This window comes from Mesocricetus auratus, unplaced genomic scaffold (genome assembly GCF_017639785.1).
Source record: "Mesocricetus auratus isolate SY011 unplaced genomic scaffold, BCM_Maur_2.0 Super-Scaffold_100003, whole genome shotgun sequence".
Taxonomy (NCBI): domain Eukaryota; kingdom Metazoa; phylum Chordata; class Mammalia; order Rodentia; family Cricetidae; genus Mesocricetus; species Mesocricetus auratus.
This window is the reverse complement of record NW_024429188.1, coordinates 104,614,868-104,631,537: the sequence shown is the minus strand read 5'-3', so window position 1 is coordinate 104,631,537 and position 16,670 is coordinate 104,614,868. Positions and strand designations below refer to the sequence as shown.

The window sequence follows — 16,670 nt, the reverse complement described above, 5'->3', positions numbered from 1 at the left end:
AAATTCCCACCACTGTTACTGGCACCACACACAACTTTCTAGATGGAGGTTGTTGGGAAGGAGAAGTGTGGGCATGGAGCAATGTCTCAAGTCTCATATCCAAGCTGGGCCACAGAAAACACTTGAAAGACTGTTTTTCCTCCCAAGTTTAAATGTGAATTATGTAATTTCCAGAAGAGCATAACAAAAATCAAACCTTTAAGGGATTCCCATGCTTTGTATGCATCTGTCTTTCTTTCTCCCAATGCTGGGCTTACCCATAAAAGGCTTCTGAAAATCTTTATTCAGGCCTCCATTTTTCAACCAGTCAGTATGGTCAGTAGACAGCATGCACCCCATGGAACAGGGGCTCTGTTGTGCACAGATCTCTGTTGGCTCTTTCCAGGTTCGCATTTCTCCCCTGTGAATCATGCACCTGAAAAGGCAAATTTCTCTTAGTTGTAAGTCCCCTGACCTCAGGCAGTCTGGCTTCCTTGTAGCATTGGCCACAGATCTGTGCTAATTTGCATTCCATTATACTTCTCTTCCCAGCCCCTCTGATGATGGCCAAGACCCAATGCAGAACTTTCCCAGTACCACAAGAGTATAGTTAGACCAGTGTCCCATGTGACTCAAAGGGAACTGGAAACCTCATCAGAGAAGTAGCTTGTGAGATTTCCAACCTCATTTTCAATCATCATTCTCTAGGTTCATAAACACTTCATATACCCATGCGGACAACATTCCAAGAGAAACTGTGGATAAGAATTTGCTAGTGGCAGTATATTTCACCTCTACGCATTTTTGAAAGCTCACCTGGGGAGAAGTGAAATATAGCTGGGAGACTAGCCAGCCATAATATGATATAAACACCCCAAAAAAACGAAAGAAAGCTTTTACTATATGATTGGTGTTTCCACTAGGTTAGAATTCAATAGAATGTACTTCAATACAGAACGATCGCAAAGGACCAGTCAAAATCATACAGACATTAAGAGGAATAGCTCTAGAGACAAACAGATCTAATGTCAGAGAGCACATCTTTGGAAAACATGTGCTAAACTATTCGATCCTTTGTTTTCTCACTTGAAAAATAGGCCTAAATATAGTGTACTTTAATCAGGTTATATAGAAGGATTTAGAGAGATTAATGTGTATAACATAGAACCAATGTCCCAATGTGTTGATTACAAGCATTATTTACCACCTGTGGAAAAGACTCCTCATCAATATCCAGGTATCTCTTTGACTAGTTACCCAGCTAAAGCACATTTCCCATCTTGTGACTAATAGGTCTTGTTAGTCCCTGGCCCTTCTAGCACTAATCTTTTGTGCTCTTTCCACTTTCATTTGCTGGATATTGATTGACAACAAGACAAGCTTAGATGCCTGAATTAGAGATAGCAGGACCTCCACTAACATGAACTCTAATTGACTGCATTGTACACAGTTCTGAAGTTGTATCATTACCATAGGCTAAGGACATGCATATAAGGCCATTTGATAATCATTAAAGAAATTTCTATGGTATTAAGACACAGCCTGGGCAGGATTTTGATGTACAGAGCTTAAGCACAGAAGAACAAATCTGAAAATATCCTTAAAGAAGACCTGTGACACAGAAGGAGATTTTATGTCTCAGGGTCATTATCAAATGATTTTTAATTTCTAAAATTACAACACTTTACCTTGCGATTTGACATGGCATGTTAATTAAAGGCTACATAATTAAAATGTATCCGCTGGCCTAGTCAAATCAAGATAGATATACTCTTAAGGATATTTGGCAGAGGATGAGGTAAATACAGATGTATTATACAGAGCAGCATAGCAGAATGGAACAAACATAAAAGAGTCCTTGCTTATAGTTTCTATCATTATAGTAAAGTAACTAAAAATTTATACCTTCTTCCAGGATTCATGAGTCTATCTCAACATTATGTTTTGAAGAAGCTTTGCAAACTAGAAATGTCAATATACTACTGAAATATTTTTGTCTTTTCAGCACATGCAAGTTTAGAATATTTTTGGGTTTATAGCATGATCAAGGGAATAAGCTCTCCCATATAATCCTTGTCTACAAACATAGCTTTCTCCACTGTCAACATCACACACCAAAGTATTGTATTTGTTGCAGCTGATGAACCCATATTATTGCCTCATTAAAACCCAAAGCCCAGTGGAGGGAAGCAGCCAAGCTATGACATCTATGAACAACAACAATGACCAGCATGACACAATTACCTAATAATGCAATAGTGACATCCATACCTTGGCAATAGCCAATAGCTCACTAATTGGACTTAGGATCCACCCAACAAGGCAGGAATCATGCCTGGTATTGGGAACTTAGCCAACTATCCAGGAATAATGAAGGCATGGACTTTAGAGGTGAACCTACAGCCACCATTTTACTAAATTAGCAGAATCCTTAACTACATTCTAAATATTTATCCTTATAACCACAGATAAGGGTGATTCTCAGCCCTTCTCTTTGCAACAGATGGAGACCATTACTGAAAACCACAACCAACCAAAATGCAGAATTGTGGATCCAGCCCCAAATGGTGCATCTGCAGCACAATTCCTACACCAGTGACTCAGAGACCATTGCAGAACAGGGCTAAAAGATGGTTAGAGTCAGAAGAACTGTAAATTTGCTGTGAGACCATAACTCATGGAGATGTCAGAAGCTATACCCATAATGTCTCACTGTCATGGCTGCCTAAACATGATATGAACAAGGACAACACCAATAGACCTGCTAATATAGATAGGGAAAAGCCCCAACCGTAAACAAAGTACTACAGGCAACTAAAGAATTCCAAGAGCAGAAGAAATATTCTTCCCTAGGGAAGAGTACACAGTGGCTATCCAGTATCAAATGGTCAGCCCTGAAAACATATACATACAAATAACATTACATGAGCCAAACATGTATTTATATATTTAGGAACACACACAACAATATATATTAAAAAGAGAGACCATGAACTTGAAAGAGAGCAGGAGTGGGTACATAGGAAGGTTTGCAGGGAGGAAAGGGAAAGGATAAAGATGTAATCAAAAACCTGAAAGCCCATTGTTTATATTAGGGTTCACCCTTGGTATTGCACATCCTACAGATTTGTGCTCATAGATAATGATATGTACCTACCACTGTAGTATGACATAGAATACTTTTACTACCCTAAATATCCTGTGTGTTCCACCTAAATATCCTGTGTGTTTCAACTGGTCAAAGTGCAGAAAATAAGTTATAATAGCAGACTCAGTACTCAGTAAAACATTCCCCCCTGTTCTGAAAACTCAGGGAACATTGCAAAAGAGGTAGTAGAAAAATTGTAAGAGACAAGGATGGAGAGATGGCTTAGTGGTTATGAGCACTGGTTGCTCTTCCAGAAGACCCAGAGGGTGCCTGAATAGGCCTTCCCCTTTAATCAGATTAGTGACTACCCTAATTGACATCATAGAATCTACATCCAGTAACTGATGGAAACAGATGCAGTGACCCACAACCAAGAACTGGGCTGAGCCCTTGGATTTCATTTGAAGAGAGAGATAAGGGATCATATGAACAAGGGGGGGCTGTCAAGATCATGATGGAGAAAAACACAGAGACAGCTGACCCAAGCTGGTGGGAGCTCATGGACTCTGGACTGACAGTTGGGGAACCTGCACGGGACTGAACTAGGCTCTCTGAAAGTAGGTGACAGTTATGTGGTTTGATCTGTTGGGGGACCCCTGGCAGTGGGACCAGGACCTCTCACAGGTGCATGAACTGGCCTTTTGGAGCCCTTTCCCTATGTTGGGATATCTTGCTCAGCTTTGATACAGCGGGGAGGGTCTTGACCCTGCCTCAACTTAGTATGCAGAACTTTTTTGACTCCTCAAAGAAGGCCTTACCCCCTCTGAGGAATGGATGGAGGGCAGGAAGGGTGAAAGGTAAGATCAGGAGAAGGGGAGGGAGGGAGAACTGGGGTTGGTATGTAAAATGAAAAATGATTTTTAGATAAAAATTTGTAAGAGCCAAGCCCAGGGAAGACTACTGCAAAACAACATCTTCTGAACATGATAGAGACATTGCACACACAGACTCATAGCAAGGAAAAAAACATGATAAATAGGAAGTATAGGCTGAAATCTCTCCCCTTCTTCTACAACTACTCCTAAGATTTTATGAAACAAGTAGGCTTACCTCCTGACAAGGAAAGGTACATCATTATCTTACAGAATGGAGGGAAGTAGGAAGGAATCTGAATTAATCAGTCCTGCTAAATTTCTCACAGTTTAATACTCTTAGTTAAGAACCAGTTTGTGCCGGGCGGTGGTGGCGCACACCTTTAATCCCAGCACTCGGGAGCAGAGGCAGGCGGATCTCTGTGAGTTCGAGGCTGGGCTGGACCCATAGCCTCCAAAACAATACAGAGAAACCCTGTCTCATAAAAACCAAAAAAAAAAAAAAGAACCAGTTTGTGTTAGGACATTTTCCCCTACAACATTTCATGTGTCACAATTTTAATAATTTTGGGGGGTTTCACTTCTTTACTCACAAATGACACAGAAGACTTAAGTTTAATATTTTGTGTACTTTTCCCTTGTTGACTCAGTGCCCTAGCTAAAATTATTTTAAAAAGCTAATTTTCCTCCTTTACATTGTGATATTAGATAGCATTCACGGGGTCCTTATTATTTATGCCTTAACACTATGAGATAGATTGTAGATTATTTTTAATTCAGTACTATTTGTTACATTTATTTTAATTGCTTTGTGACTGATCAGTATCTCATTTGGGAAATTCTGTCTCAGCATACATCAAATGCAAAACAAAGTCCTACCTCCCACTAATGACAAATGATGACATACTTTCTTCACTAGGCAAGTTTCTTCAACTTGAATAATTGGATAATGTTATGGAGGACAAGGTTTCTGCCTTTAAGCAGTAGGAAAATCAACCGCCCAGTGGTGATGGTAGCAAAAGGGACCTCCAGAGTCAAGATGCTAACCTGGCCCTGCAGGTTGCAGTTTTTCATAATTTCTATCATTCTCTGAAATTGTGTTGCCTGTTTTCCTATCATGCACCCATGAAATCTGGCTTGATTATGCTAGCTGTGATTGGTTGCTTTTTGTTTTTAACAAGAAACCTGGCTAATCACAAAGGTTATTGTTATTGATGATATAAATGAGAAGATGGGGGAATAGATAAGGAATCATACTGCTGACATTTATACTGTGATCACATGAAATCCAATATTATGATAGGAGAAAAGGAAGCCATAGAGATGATTCACCAAGGATAGTAAGGTAGCCAGATAGTACATGCATGAAGACCAATATCTACATAGAGGATTAATGAGTTAATACTTGTAAGGCATTCAGAACGACATCTAAGGTAATGTCAGTGTTTGTTAATGATATATAATTCAAATGTTTCAGACTATAAATCAAACTTTTAAATCCCTATCCAATACATACAATCTATATTTTCTAAAGAAATTATCAGAATTCATTGAACTAAGGAACATTTAATATCTCAGTATGAAAATCCATCACTCAAAGAAAATCCTAGAATATTAGAAATTTTAAAATGGCACATGTACTCCCCAAAATAAGATTATGTTGATAATTCTTTTACATCAATTGCTTTTGTTATATTTTTCCCAGTGGAAAATGGTGCAGATATTTGATCTGCTGCCAAATGACAAAGAATTCTACACACACAGTTAGAAAAGAGAACAATGAAAATGTTAACAAAAGATGACTAGAATACTCACTTTATCCAACGTGGACCAACACAGAAAGACTTGGAACCAGAGAAATCATAGACTTTAGCCAGTTGCACCAGAGGACAGTAAATTATATAAGAAGAAGAATTATTAAGGGATCTTCCATGTGCTGGGTCCTTTATATAATATTATCTCATTAAGTCCTCACAAAAAATTTTCAGGTGATTTCTATTTTACAGAAAAGAAAAATAAACATTAAGTTTCAGAGAAGGTATGTGACAAGACTATGAAGGAGCAAAGGTATGAATTTGATTTTAAGACAGTCTCACTTCAAAGTGCATTCTAAAAACCCATTAAAAACAATCAGATCTTGTCAAAGAAGTTGCTTTGTGAAGTGGGCAGTGGGTAATCTGGAAACTCATAACTTGTCAAAGTGCAAAGAAAAAGTGTCAGTGGAATGCTCAGCCACAAATGGGACATCTATCTATGTCACTCCCTCCCTCCCAATGCTCAAGGACCATCACAGAAAGACTGTAAGATTCAAAAGTGGACGATGGTGATGAAACTGTTTCCTGTACACGACAATACTGAATCACTCATGAACTCACAACAATTGTGATCAAGCTATTAAATAGCTCAGTGTGGAAAACGAGAGGTTCACAAACATCCACCACTGACAAAGAAGCTAGTGACAGTTGATGCATGTATAAAATTCTGAAACAAAAATTATTCTACAATTCATATAAGCAACTCAGTTATCTGAGCAAGCTTGAAGAGCACAGGTCCAGAGAGAGGTAGAAGAAACCAACACATGGTCAAACATAACAAAAATATAACACCAGGGACTTTTCAAAGCAATTTTCTCATATATTATCCCATAGTAGCAATTTGAAGTTCAGTGATAAAATGCTTCAAGCAACTGTTTCCTGGTATTTAATTAACTCTAAAGGGATTCTTGAAATAGTTGAAAAATAAAGGTCTGAAAACTAGTCTGCTGTGCTTTTCAATAGACATGTGGAATGAGGGTAAGCTATGAAACATATGTTATAACCTTCCAGGAACACAAAATTTCCTGTTAAGATTGGAACAAGAAAGTTACATAATTTTCCCATCATATAAAATAGATTTAAAATAAAAACAAACATAATATATTATGAAAACATGTGTAAATGTTTGTGATATTTTTATATTAAAAATGCTTCAAAGAAATTTCGCAGTTTTGATAGACTGCTCTGGATCCCGGGGGAGTTCACATTCTTCCATCCTTAGGGATACATGCCGAATCTCTGCAGAGCTTTATGTTAAGGAAACATAGTACAACTTTCCTGAAGTGGATATATTTCCAACTGCCATGATTTTAAGCAGAACAAGTTGACAAATTAACAAGTAATTTACAAGTATAGAGTGACCAACCTATATTTCTAATAACAGCTGAAGAAAGGGGGGCTGGAGAAGTGACCCGATGGATAAGAGTACATGTTGCATTGCACAGGACTCAGGTTCACTTCACAGCACTCACATGCTGGCTCTCAACCATTTATAACTTCAGTTCCAGGGCAACTGAAAACAAAAGTCCAGTGGCAGGCTGGAGAGATGGCCCAGTGGTTAAGAGCACTGCTTACTCTGCTTACTGCCTCACAATTTTTTGCAACTCCAGTTATAGGGAATCCAGTACTCTTTTGGCCTCCAAAGGCACCAGACACACCCATGATACACATATATACAAGCAGGCAAACATTAATACACAATAAAATAAAATAAATAAATCTTGAAACATGAAACTGAAGGAAAAATAGCATTCAGACTACATTGTTTAAGTAATGCCTAGCAAATGTGGTCTTCCTGGCATTATTTATAACCATCACAAAACAACTGCCATCTCCATCCTTGCTAGCCCCATCTGCAGCTGCAGACAATACCAGAGAAGGCAGCTTCAAATTGAGTGCAGTTGAGTGTACTTGTAATCCCATCATTCAGACAACCGAGGCAAGAGAATCATGATCTGGAAGCTACACAGACCCACGTAGCAAGACTCTGTCTCAAAACCAAAAAGAAAAAAAAGAATTGGGGAATTTCTTGATGTCAAATCTTGCAAAGATAAGGAGAAAACTGATCGAGTGGCACAGGCTTAAGAAGAAAATCCACAGACTTGCATCCTAATTCTTTTTCTCATGTTGCCAATTTTGTTAAACTACTACTAGAAATTACTTTTACTGTCTTCATAGAACTACTGCTGGGTTATACAACCCAAAACATCAAAGAGAGCATGGATTTTTAGCTGAAACACAGGATTGTTTTGAACTTACATATGTATATATATTTATTTTTGGAAAACTATTACACTCTGTGTATGAATCTACTTGAAAATTGTGGTAAACATTTGCTCCCAGTTTTCATCATCATCATTCATTGTATTGTTGCTGTTTACAATGCATAAAATGTGCCTGAATCACACAGCTTTACTCTTACTGTAGAGAACTTAAGCCCAAGGTGGGCTTCTCAACTAGCCAGTTCTGAGCTTCTTTCTCTGGACAGCCTGGGTCTCAAAACAATGGAACAACCATCATCAGCTCCTTTTCTGTCTCCCTCGCTTTCAGTGAGGTTTCAGACATAAACAAGGAGCCACCTAATATACTCAGAAAGCTTTCTAGACTTTAAAATGTTGGGTTTTCCTGTCCCCGCAAACCTGTAAACGAGTTTCTGTTTCTGCTGTGGCTCCGTTGCATTTGTTCCTAAGAATCCTACCACTGTAATCTTAAACTGAAAAAGGTAGTTTCTGAAATTGCTCCTACATTGACAGTATAATTATGCATGCATTTTGACTGACGATAGGAGCAGATGAAGAAAACATGAAAACAATTTGATTTGCAGGGGGTGGCAGGACTACAATGGGGATTTGTTTCTCCCATTCCTTTTGGCGTTTCACTAACATTCTGAGAAGCAGTGCAAAGATCAGGTGAAACCTAGAACTTTTGTGGGTAAAATGTTGATCATTTTCTCTGTTCAGCGTTTGCTGGTCATGGACAGTGCTCTCTTTTCTACATCACCTGAAAGAACAGATTCCACTATAATTTCAGGAGGAGTCCATGCCAAGAAAATCAATAAAGACATATTTGTACAGGACCTAAAGGAGGCTGGCTTTATCCAGGAATGTGTTGAGTTAATTGAATAGGTTTTGGTTCAAGTTAGCCTGTTGGAGATCACAGAACTGTAGACAACACATACTGTGAGTATGAACTTCGTACAACCTTTCAAATACCTTTGGGAAGGCAGGAAATTGAAATATTGTGCTATATTGGCAACTAAATGGTCATTTATCATCCATGCTAAGTTTGAAGCTGAGGAGACCGATTTGGACAGTCTCACAGGGCCTTTATTAACAATTTCAAAGTTAGGCTGGTATATGTAGATTTTTCACAGCATATTTGGGGAAGACTAAGAGATAACATCTGTATATACTATTAGCATGGCCTTGCTAATAACAACTTTGGACTGTATTCACACCCTCAAAAGCTGCATTAAAATCCATTAAGCTTGAGACACCAACTGACAAAAGCAAGGAAATTCACAGTTAAAGGGGAAACACACCATATGTTCTTCAATACCTAAGAGCAACGGGGTGCAGTTGGAAAGTCATTAAAGCGGCACCCAGTTGTGCCTAGGTATTGGAGAACATATGGAATCTTTTCCTAGGCGAGTGTAATTTTCCCTGCTCTCACTGAATGCCTGTATCAGTCTTCACTTTTTGGTCATATAGGTTTTTGTTTGCTTAATTACCATAGCATGTAAAATAAATACCTTCTTATTTTCCGAAATCAATACAGTCACACTGTGAGAACCGGTCCTCAGCCCCTGTTGCCTGATGGTTTCTGATTATCCTTCTTTCCAAAGTCCCTGCATCATCTTCAGAGTTCCAGAGGTTCCCAATGCCATTAAATGTGCCACCTCTCCTTTCCCCCTCCGAATGATGCGGTCATGCCAGGAGGGCCAGGCTTTTCTCTTTCCCCTAGCATTTCTGTGGGTTAAAAGTTCTAATAGAAGGAAACTGCCATGACATATCATTATTATAGACCCAAGATGATAATCAAATCAATTCAATATGGTCCACAAACTTTTATTGAACACCTAGAGCATGCCAGACACTAACCTAGGCATTGAGGATACTGACATCGTTCCTCTAAATTTAAAGAAGTGCAGTTTAGCCAAATAACTGGGGTATAAGACAGAATGGGGGATGGACAAGCTTGCTTCATAATACACAAGTAAAGAAAACAGTTTATTTCACACAATGTGGTTTGATCAAATCAGTGTTTTACAAGTATCATTTGGGTAATTTCTAAGTGAGGGGAAACAGCTCGATGCTGGTGAACGGTACCGAATGTCTTGAGGAGGAAAAGGCACATGTTGTGGAAGGGTATGGGGAAATCTAAATGACAGAGGACACCAGGACCTGGTGATTGATTAGATCTGAGGACAAGAAAGACTTGGGTATTACTGCATGCTGTAGAATTCATACAGACTCAATGACTATTAGAGGAGATGAGCCAAAGAAACTGGAGCTGGGTTCAGTGAGATGGCTATTCAAGTAATGGTGTTTGCTGGAAGATCAGCCAGTCATAGTAGGGATGGTCGGAACCTGAGCTTGCTATCTGGGACTCAGATAGGAGAAAGGAGAACTGACTCCAAAAGTTGTCCTCTGGCCTCCACAGGCACATGGTGGTGGGCATTTATCCATAGATGGATACAGGTAAACACGGATAGATACTTAAGTATATTTTTTATAAAGCAATTGGAGGCTTAGATTTACTAACTGATATCAAATTAACTGATCTTTATTTTGTGGTGCTTCAGCATTTAGGAGTAAGATTTCTTGGCTCTCGAAAACAGTTCTGCAGTAAATTTAACTTAAAAATCTATATAATTACAGTTTAAAGTACCCAACACTGAAAAAAATGATCTCAAAATTCCCTTACTTCTCTCATATTTTCTTGGCTGTCTAGTCCCATCACAAAGGATCTGAACTCTATGCTCTCCACATCTTCTTTTAGGCTCTGGAAATTCATGAATGACAAAGAATGGCAATATGATACCCTCCTGATACCACAACTATGAAATTCAAATGCTTTACGCAGACAGTTACTTTGTGATTAAAATGTGGGCAGACTACAGTGCAGAAATACCACAGAATGCATAGCAGTGAGTCGAAATATCAGTTGTTTTCTTCTCTAGGGCTCAGTTCCTAACTTGTAAAATAGAGGAAACAAGATTGAGTGACTACTGAGGTAAAGAACATTTGATACAATCAACTCTGAAGAGCAGCAAATTTCAAATATCTGTGGATTACCCATCTCTTCAGTAAGAATAAAGTTGTTCTGTTGCTTTCCTGACTTCAAATACCAGCTGGCCTCTAAACCATTAATGATGGGATCTATTTTTTAAAAACTAAGTTATAAATTAACAATCATTTGAATCTGCATATCTCTATCCAGTGATAGTTTTGATACTGCTTCCTAAAACATGCCCTAAGGGATTTCTTTACAAGTTCTTCTGATGGCTTCACAAACACAATAAAAACATCAAATATACTAGCACTTTGAGATAGCACACACCCTCACTCACAAGGGGGTTACAAATTCCTCAATGCCCTGAATGGTCCTCTTCAGTTTCAAAAGCCATATAAGAGGGGTTGGAGAGAGGTCTTAATGATAAACATATTTCTGTGAGTTTGGATTCTCAACATCCATGTAAAAGTGCAGGCATGGTGTGTATGCTTGTAGTCTCAATATTGGAGACAGGAAAATTTCTGGTTCTCACTGTCCAGGCAGTCTACCTGAATTGGTGAGCTCTAGTGAGAGATACTTACTCACAGAATAAGGTAGAGAGTGACTGAAAAAGATACTCAATGTTGACTTCCCTCCCACATACACATATACACATAAACACACACACATACACTAATACATCCTTTTATTCAGTGAATGGTGGCCATCTCCTTTGTATAGAATGAATACTATCTCTCTCTCTCTCTCTCTCTCTCTCTATATATATATATATATATATATATATATATATAAATGCCAGTGAAGGGATGAACTTGCTATGGAGAGCAAGCAGGCAACAAGCAAAAGCTCCCTTCTTCCATGTCTTTATATAGGCTGTCAGCAGAAGGTATGAGCCAGATTAGAGGTGTGTCTTCCCACCTCAAGATTCAGATTAGAAGTGGATGTTCCTACTTCAATTTAAGCAAAAACCAAAAAATCTCTCAGTGGGGGTTGTAGTTCATTCCAGATGTAGTCAAGTTGACCGCCAAGAATAGCCATCACACTCCTCCATAACTTTTTGTATCTCCATATCCTTTTTCTATCCTCCATAACTATTGTTATCGGAGGTCAATGGCTCTCCAGCAGACAGTCTGGTGTGTTATTTGTTATATAAAATGTGGCCAGTGATAGAAGAGGAAGATACAGTTATATCATCTTTATTTGTGGAAAATATAAAATAATACATTTTCATCTTGCATGTATATTTCCTTTGTCCCTTGAACACAGAACATTTATTGCCTAGGGTGGGTGGGGTGGTGCTTCAGATATAGCTTAGAATAAAGAATCATTGCTGAGCTGGGCAGTGGTGGCGCATGTCTTTAATCCCAGCACTCACGAGACAGAGGCAGGCAGATCTCTGTGAGTTCAAGGCCAGCCTGGTCTACAGAGTGAGTTCCAGGACAGACTCCAAAGCTACACAGAGAAACCTTGTTTCAAAAAAAGAAAGAAATCATTCTTCTATTTAGATTTCAAACTTTATTTTTGTCCAAGTACATAGAAAGGCACTCACCTGGAAAGTTAGTCTACATTGGAAAACTGAAGGCTTTTTAAACCTCTTTTTAAAAAACATTTTACTTTATGTGTATGTATGAGTGCCAACAAGTACATACAGGTTATGTGTTTCTGCTGTCCTCAGAGGCCAGAAGAAGGTTGTTGGACCCCCTGAAACTGGAAGTATAGATGTTTATGAGGTGCCATGTGGGTGCAGGGGACCAAGCCCAGGTCCTCTGCAAGAGCACCAAATGCTCTTAACCACTGAGCCATCTCTCTAGTACCTCTAAACCTCTTTTTAAAATACCATTATACGGCAGAAGTAAGAACTACAAGGACAAAGTTTTATAATTAATCACAATGTAAAAGACAGTGTGAGCACTGGAAATAGAACTCAGTGGTAGAGCATTTGCCTGGCAGACACAAGGTTCAGCAGTCTGGGCTTTCACTGATAGCACCACGGTCAGTCAGTGAGAATAATGTACTGTAAAGGAAAGTCCAGTGAAGCAGAAGAATATTCCTGGGGTGAAATGAAGACTTGATGAAGGGGTGTAATTCAAATAAATGAGACAAAGTTAGACTTGCCTTATCCTTGAGAAGGTCAAACAAGAACCCGAGATATTTGCCACATTATTTTTATTCAGAGAAAGCAGAGTATCCTGGGTGACGTACTCCTTTCAACTCCCTGTTCCCATATTGGAAAAGACATTCCAATAGGCTGGAAACATCAAGTGTGACAGCATCAGCCATAGAGGTATCTGTGCAACTGGTTCTAAGAGACTACTTCTGAGTGTCCCACAGCTCCTGAGTGACAGTGTTAGGGCAATATTGAGAGACGTGATAAACTGGGAGATGTCTGATGACATATGAAGACAAGTAGCAATCGCACAGCTAAAGGATCCTGATCTGTTGACAAGGATGCTACTAGGAACAACAATCACCACAGCAGACATTTTCACTGCAATGACAGCAGAATGAGAATGTTCCAGAAAGCAAGAAGCCAATTTGTTCTGCTAATCATATCACCATACATAAACCTTCATCTACATACTGATGCATTCATGGGTGATGAGAAAGGAAAATACCCTTTTCCTTGGCTTGAGAAAGAGTATGAACATCCAACAGAATGACTACTTGAAGACAGTTGGAAACTAGAAGGAAGGGAATTGCTTTTAATATCCAGATTAAGCTTTCCACTGTCAAGGAAACCAGTAATGCTACAACAAAATCAAGTAATGCACTGGTTATTTTGCTCATTTCTGTGAGAAATGTCTGACAGAAGCATCTCAAGGAAGGGTTTGTCTTACAGTCTGAGCTGATACTGTCTAACATGACAGGAAGGCACAGCCATAGGAGGACAAGAGCAAGGTTACACTGCGTTTGCATTCTGGAAGCAGTGAGATATGAGCATTGGTGCTTAGGTCATTCCTTGTATTTCATTCCAGGACCCTTGATCATGGACTAGTACCATAGACATTCAGGGCAGGTCTCCTGTCCTTAGATAAAACTCTCTGGGAACACTCTCACAGACACACATAAGTGTGTCTCCTAAGTGACTGTAAATTCAGTTGCCTTGACAATGAAGATTAACCACCACAGGTGACTTTGGTTTTGTCAAGTATAATATATGAGGCCTATTAATCTTTTTTCAAAGATCTTGAAATGCTATTGCACTGGCTTGTTGAAGTAGTGTTTCTATGACAAATACCATGACCTCCACAAGTGAAGTCAGGCTTTTCAAATTCTTGCAAATCAATCATCTTTGGCATGAAGCAAGACTCATGGAGAAGATGAAGGCTCCATCTTCATCTCCAGTTTTGCGGTCTTTCTTATGTCCCCCACTAACATATTTTTTCACAATAGCTATAAATGTAGATAATAAACTACAATGAATGACCCACTTTCATTTAAGTATTGGGGTTTATATACAGTCTTGACCAAATCCACTTAATTTATGCTTCCTTTGTGGTAAAAAAATAAGGTATCCAAATATTTTAAAGGGCCAAACCAGTGTGCATTTTGGTTGGTGAATAGCTAGCAATGGAGTTCCCAATCTCTTCTAGGGTGATCATTTCTTGAATCTCACTCAAAACTCTGGATATGCTGTCATGAGGCCACAACTAGCTGTTGTCCCCTTTGAAATAATACAGTTTTTAGCTATATTCATCAACATTGTGCATGGGAGGAGTTAAGGGCTTGTTCTCCAGAATTATTTTATTATTCTTTCAATACTGTAATAATATAATAACTTAGAGACTTAATAGTTAAGCTAAACAAAGGTACATAGTTGCCTACTGAGAAACACTAGTATTTTGCTTTTGATAAGACATTCTTTCTGGGGACTAAAAAAATTATTTGTGATATTTACATAACAATGTATTTCATTGCAATGTGGTTAGCATTTCAATAGTAACAAATCTGGAGAAAAGAATAGCATTTTTCTAGTATAAACAATGATATTTAGAATTCGAACAGAAAGTCCTCCATCATTTTTCAAGCTGCCAACTATGTCAATGCTGAGAAAAACATCTCTCTCCCTCCCTCCCTCCCTCCCTCCCACTTTCTCTCTCTCTCTCTCTCTCTCTCTCTCTCTCTCTCTCTCTCTCTCTCTCTGTGTGTGTGTGTGTATGTGAGAGAGAGACAGAGAGAGAAAGAGAGAGATGCAGAGAAAGAATATGCACATGTATAGAAACCTGTGGACTGATGGGAGTATCCTACAAATATATGAATTTATACACTGCCAACATGAAAGGAAGCATTTTAAGTGGCACTGTTAGCCAAAATGCAGGGGTAGGAGGCAAGGGTCATATATTCTAGTACAAGTCTATGTAATGTTTCACCTTTGTGTACATTTTTCAATCCTAAAACAGATTTACTTGGGATTTAAGACTTTATTAAGGTCAAAAGGATTACATTAAGTTCATAGACACGTTTGTTATATTAATTGAGTCATAAATTCTGGCCATCTGCAACCACATGTGAAAACAGGCATCAGCTGGTTTCTATTGCCATAACAGATCAGAAAATCTGCCAGTAAGTCTGTTTGCAGCTCTTAAAAGTTGCAGAACAAAAATGTGTTTTGCACTATCGACAATTACCTGAGAAAACAACTGGATTTTGTAAATGGATTTGTTTATATTCTCAATATCGTTCCTTGCTTTACTTCTGCTCTTATCATTGACTTCCCTTAGCCCCAAGCTTCCCAGTCATGTGTGTCACAGATAATTACTGCTTGAAAAATTCTTCTTCTTTCTTACTAAAATGGAATAAATGGGGTACTAGCCTTTTCCAAAATGATTTAATATTAATAAGGAAGGGAAACAGTGGATGTAGGATAGAACAGATCTGGGTTTCCATTAAATTATATACAAAGAAATGCATCATATGTACAAATACCTTTAAGTTCTCCTGTATTAAGAAAGCAATCTTTAACTTGAAAGTGCCATTAGTTCCTACACAAACCTATAGCTATCACTTTGCTGAGATGCAGTAATTATCCTACATCTTATGTTTATCATCCATCTGCTTTTTTGGCAGTGTTCCACATATATTTATGTAATTTAACAATGTGTTGTTGAGTTTTCTATGTTTTCAACTCTTTAAAAATAGCAAATCAGAGAAGCATCACCTTTTATAATAGTCAAAAACAGCATCAAATATCTGGGGATAACGTTAACCAAAGGAGTAAAAGACCTGTATATCAAGAACTTGAGTCTGTAAAGAAAGAAATCAAAGAGGATACCAGAAAATGGAAAGATCTCCCATGCTCTTGGATAGGTAGGATCAACATAATAAAAATGATAATCTTGCCAAAAGCAATCTACAGATTCAATGCAATCCCTATCAAAATACCAGCACAATTCTTCACAGACCTTGATAGAAGAAAAATCAACTTTATATGGAAAAACAAAAGACCCAGGATAGCCAAAACAACCCTATACAATAAAGGAACTTCAGGAGGCATCAGCATCCCTGACTTCAAGCTGTATTACAGACCTATAGTCCTGAAAACATCTTGGTATTGGCACAAAAATAAACAGGTAGACCAAAAGAATTGAATTGAAAACTCTGATTTTAACCCACACATGTATGAACACTTGATTTTTGACAAAGAAGCTAAAGCTAAAATTATACAATGGAAAAAAGAAAGCA

General features: G+C 38.4%; 1 long non-coding RNA gene across 1 annotated transcript in view; it reads right to left on the bottom strand.

Moving 5' to 3' along the window:
• Positions 1-265: 265 nt before the first annotated feature.
• Positions 266-16,670, bottom strand: part of LOC110343631 — a 198,301-nt gene continuing 181,896 nt past the window's right edge. The window contains exon 4 of the long non-coding RNA XR_002385927.2: positions 266-415. This is a non-coding gene — a long non-coding RNA (uncharacterized LOC110343631). The remainder of the gene's footprint in view (positions 416-16,670) is intronic.